The sequence below is a fragment of the Triticum dicoccoides genome, chromosome 4B (genome assembly GCF_002162155.2).
Source record: "Triticum dicoccoides isolate Atlit2015 ecotype Zavitan chromosome 4B, WEW_v2.0, whole genome shotgun sequence".
In the NCBI taxonomy this organism is placed as follows: Eukaryota; Viridiplantae; Streptophyta; class Magnoliopsida; order Poales; family Poaceae; genus Triticum; species Triticum dicoccoides.
The window spans coordinates 225,561,342-225,567,118 of NC_041387.1; positions in this window are offsets into that span (position 1 = coordinate 225,561,342).

Consider the following 5,777-nt stretch of genomic DNA (forward strand, 5'->3'; position numbering starts at 1 on the left):
CGGATCTAGGGTTAGGGTTTGGGCGGGATGCGGGTCGGCGGCGGGGCGCGGGTGGGCTCGGGCGGCGGCGGCTGACGGGCCTGGGGCTCGGGGCGACGGCTATTTAAAGGCGCCCCCGGGCGGAGTCCCGCTCGGGCACGGCCCAAGGTCGGTTCGCGTTTTTTTTAAATAATTACGCACAGAAAATCAAACGAAAGAAATACTAAACAGACTCCAAAAATCCCGACATAAATTTTCCCCGGCTTCTAAAATCAAGCCGGACAAGATGAACATTTATTTGGGACCTAAATCCAAATTTGAAAAATGCGCATTTTTCCTAAATTCAAATAAAAAGGCGAAAAACTCCAAAATAAATCTTATTTGATTTTTTATTAAATCTTCATTATTTCTTTATTTTGGGAAATTCATTTTATTCCCTCTCTGAAATTTTGGTAGTAGAAATAATTGAAGATAAAATAAATAAAATCAAATGATCCTATTTTCAAAATTTGAGAAAACTCAAATATGAAAATAATGAAATCCCCAACTCTCTCCGTGGGTCCTTGAGTTGCGTAGAATTTCTAGGATCGAGCCAACAATGCAACAAAATATGCTATGCAATGATGATCTAAGTATAACATTCCAAATTGAAAATTTGGGATGTTACACAAAAATGATATAGATCTGTAAAATAAAGCCCATAAACATCCAAAAGGTTAATATAATAGCATGGAACAATCAAAAATTATAGATACGTTGGAGACTTTTCAAGCATCTCCAAGCTTAATTCCTGCTCGTCCTCGAGTAGGTAAATGATAAAAAAGAAAATTTTGATGTGGAATGCTACCTAACATAATTCTCAATGTAATTTTCTTTATTGCGGCATGAATGTTTAGATCCAAATGATACAAAATAAAAGTTCATATTGACACAAGAAATAGTAATACTTCAAGCATACTAATCAAAGTAATCATGTCTTCTCAAAATAACATTGCCAAAGAAAGTTATCCCTACAAAATCATATAGTCTGGCTGTTGCTCTATCTTCCTCACACAAAGTATTTAATCATGCACAACCCCGATGACAAGCCAAGCAATTGTTTCATACTTTAATAATCTCAAACTCTTTCAACTTTCACGCAATACATGAGCGGGAGCCATGGACATAGCATTATATGTGGAATAGAATGGTGGTTGTGGAGAAGACAAAAAGGAGAAGATAGTCTCACATCAACTAGGCGTATCAATGGGCTATGGAGATGCCCATTAATAGATATCAATGTGAGTGAGTAGGGATTTCCATGCAACGGATGCACTAGAGCTATAAATATATGAAAGCTCAACAAAAGAAACTATGTGTGTGTGCATCCAACTCACTTGCTCACGAAGACCTAGGGCATTTTGAGGAAGCCCATCATTGGAATATACAAGCCAAGTTCTATAATGAAAAATTCCCACTAGTATATGAAAGTGACAACATATGAGACTCTCTATCATGAAGATCATGGTGCTACTTTGAAGCACAAGTGTGGAGAAAGAGATAGTAGCATTTTCCCTTCTCTCTTTTTCTCTCTCTTTTTTCTTTTTTTTCTTTTCTTTTTTTTCTTTGGCCTTCTTTTTTTGGCCTTTCTCTCTCTTCTTTTATTTCTTTTTCTCTTTTTTTTCTTTTTGTAAAGTCTGAAGTCTCATCCCGACTTGTGGGGGAATCATAGTCTTCATCATCCTTTCCTCACTAGGACAATGCTCTAGTAATGAAGATCATCACACTTTTATGGATTTACAACTCAAAGCTAGAACAAGATATGACTCTATATGAATGCCTTCGGCGGTGTACCAGGATATGCATTGAATCAAGAGCGACATGTATGAAAATTATGAAGGTGGCCTTGCCACAAATACAATGTCAACTACATGATCATGCAAAGAGCAATATGAAAAAAGTAATGCATGTCATATGGACGGAACAGTGGAAAGTTGCATGGCAATATATCTCGGAATGGCTATGGAAATGCCTTAAAAGGTAGGTATGGTGGCTGTTTTGGGGAAGGTATATGGTGGGTGTATGGTACCGGCGAAAGTTGCTCGGTACAAGAGAGGCTAGCAATGATAGAAGGGTGAAAGGGTGCGTATAATCCATGGACTCAACATTAGTCAAAAGAACTCATGCACTTATTGCAAAAATTTAGAAGTCATCAACAACCAAAGCACTACGCGCATGCTCCTAGGGGGATAGATTGGTAGAAAAGACCATCGCTCGTCCCCGACCGCCACTCATAAGGAAGACACTCAATAAATAAAATTGTGCTCCAACTTCATCACAAAGAGGTTCACCATACGTGCATGCTACGGGAATCACAAACTTCAACGCAAGCATTCTTTAAATTCATAATCACCCAACTAGCATAACTTTAATATCACTACCTCCATATCTCAAAAACAATTATCAAACATCAAATTGATCATAGCATCCAATTCACTTTCTATGATAGTTTTTATTATACCCAACTTGGATGCTCATCATTCTAGGACCAACTTTATGATCAAAGCAAATACCATGCTTTTCTAAAAGACTCTCAAAATAATATATGTGAAGCATGAGAGACTAGAAATTTCTTCAAAATTAAGACACCACCATGCTCTAAAAGATATAAGTGAAGCACTAGAGCAAAAACTATCAAGCTCAAAAGATATAAGTGAAGCACATAGAGTATTCTAGTAAATTCTAATCAAATAGGCTTCTCCCAAAAGGTGTTTACAGCAAGGATGATTGTGGTAAACTAAAAGGCAAAGACTAATATAATACATGACGCTCCAAGAAAAACACATATCACGTGGCGAATAAAAATATAGCTCCAAGTATAATTACCAATGAACGAAGACGAAAGAGGGGATGCCTTCCCGGGGCATCCCCAAGCTTAGGCTTTTGGCTATTCTTGAATATCTTGGGGTGCCATGATCATCCCCAAGCTTAGGCTCTTGCCACCCTTTATTCCATAGTCCACAAAAGCTTTATCCAAAACTTGAAAACTTCACAACACAAAACTCAACAGGAAATCTTATAAGCTTCGTTAGTGAAAGAAAACAAAACCACCACATAAGGTACTGTAATGAACTCATTCTTTATTTATTTTGTGTTAAACCTAATGTATTCCAACTTCTCTATGGTTTATAAACTATTTTAATAGCCATAGATGCATCACAATAAGCAAACAACACACGAAAAACAGAATCTGTCAAAAACAGAACAGTCTGTAGCAATCTGTAACTAACGCAAACTTCTGGAACTATAAAAATACTACCAAAATAGGAAGTCCTGCACAGTTTGTTTATTGAATAGCAGCAAAACGAATCAACGCAAAATCACGTTCCTGTGATTTAACAAAATTATATTAGTGCGCGCAAAGTTTCTGTTTTTCAGCAGAATCAAATCAACTATCATCGTAGGTCATCCTATAGGTGGACCACTTGGCACAAACACTAATTAAGAGATAAAAACACATCTAAACAGAAGGTAGATGCAACAAATATTACTAAATAGGAGAAAAAACAAAAAACATAAAGAAAGCTGGGTTGCCTCCCAACTAGCGCTATCGTTTAATGCCCCTAGCTAGGCATAAAAGCGAAGATAGATCTAACGAGTGCCATCTTTGGCACTAAATTCATAAGTTGCCTGCATGATAGATTCGTAAGGTAATTTGACTTTATTTCTTGGAAAGTGCTCCATGCCTTTTTTTAATGGAAATTGGAATCTAATATTCCCTTCTTTCATATCAATAATCGCGCCAATCGTTCTAAGGAAAGGTCTACCAAGAATAATAGGGCAAGAAAGATTGCAATCTATATCAAGAACGATAAAATCCACGGGCACCAAATTTCTATTTGCAACAATGAGAACATCATTGATTCTTCCCATAGGCTTTTTAATGGTGGAATCCGCAAGGTGCAAATTTAAAGAGCAATCATCAAGATCATGGAAACCTAGAATATCACATAAAGTTTTCGGAATCGTGGAAACACTAGCACCCAAATCAGACAAAGCAAAACACTCATAATATTTAATTCTATTCTTTATAGTAGGTCCCACTCATCATTAAGTTTTCTAGGTATAGAAACTTCCAAATTAAGTTTTTCGTCATAAGATTGCATCAAGGCATCAACGATATGTTTGGTAAAAGCTTTATTTTGACTATAAGCATGAGGAGAATTAACAACGGATTGCAACAAGTAAATACAACATTTTAAAGAAAAATTATCATAATCAAATTCCTTGAAAGCCGAGATAGTAGGTTCAATGGTATTAGAAGTTGAGGACTCTCCAATCTCACTTTTACCAAATTTAGCATCAAGATCTAAAGACTCTGAATTCTTGGGACGCCTTTTAGGAAAAGTTGATTCATCATCAATCCCATAATCATCAAAATTCATATTGCAAAACATAGATCTAATAGGAGAGGCATCAATAACTTTAAGATCATCATCATTATTTTCATGGAAACTAGAAGAACACGCTTTTATAAAGCTATCTTTCTTAGCACACAATCTAGCGGTTCTTTCCTTACACTCATCAATGGAAATTCTCATTACTTTGAGAGACTCATTGATATCATGCTTAGGAGGAGAAGATCTGAGTTTAAGAGAATCAACATCAAGCGAAAATATATCAACGTTCCTAGCCAAATCATCAACTTTGAGCAATTTTTCTTCAAGCAAAGCATTAAAATTCTTTTGAGAAATCATAAATTCTTTCACACTATTCTCAAAATCAGAGGGCATCTTATTAAAATTACCATAAGAATTATTGTAGGAATTTCCATAATTATTAGAGGAATTACTAGGGAACGGTCTAGCATAAAAGTTTCCTCTATAAGCATTGTTTCCAAAACTATTCCTACCAACAAAATTTACATCCATAGATTCATGATTATTTTCAATCAAAGAAGACAAAGGCATATCATTGGGATCAAGAGGTGTATTTTTAGTAGCAAACATCTTCATAAGTTCATCCATCTTTCCACTCAAAACATTGATTTCTTCTATAGCATGCACTTTTTTACTAGAAGATCTTTCGGTGTGCCATTGAGAATAATTAGCCATAATATTATCAAGAAGTTTTGTAGCATCTCATAACGTGATTTCAATAAACGTGCCTCTCGCGGCCGAATCTAAGAGATTTCTAGAAGCAAAGTTCAAACCGGCATAAAATTTTTGTGTGATCATCCATAAATTCAAACCATGAGTAGGGCAATTGCGAAGCATCAATTTCATTCTTTCCCAAGATTGGGCAACATGCTCATGATCAAGTTGTTTAAAATTCATAATATCGTTCCTAAGAGGAAACTACTTAGAGATAAAAGCATCTTTGCACTTGTTCCAAGAATCAATACTATTTTTAGGCAAAGACGAAAACCAAACTTTAGCACGATCTCTAAGTGAAAACGGAAATAACTTCAATTTGACAATATTGTTATCCGTATCTTTCTTCTTTTGCATATCACACAAATCAACAAAATTGTTTAGATGAGTAGCGGGATCTTCAATAGGAAGGCCGGCGAATTGATCTTTCATACCAAGATTCAGCAAAGCAGTATTGATTTCACAAGACTCAACATCATTAAGAGGAGCAATCGGAGTACTAAGGAAATCATTATTATTGGTATTCGAGAAATCACACAATTTGGTATTATCTTGCGCCATGGCAACAAGTTATCCCACACACAAGAAAACAGAAAAAGACAAGCAAAAAAGAGAGGAGGAGATTGGGAAAGAGAGGGCGAATAAAACGGCAAGGGTGAAGTGAGG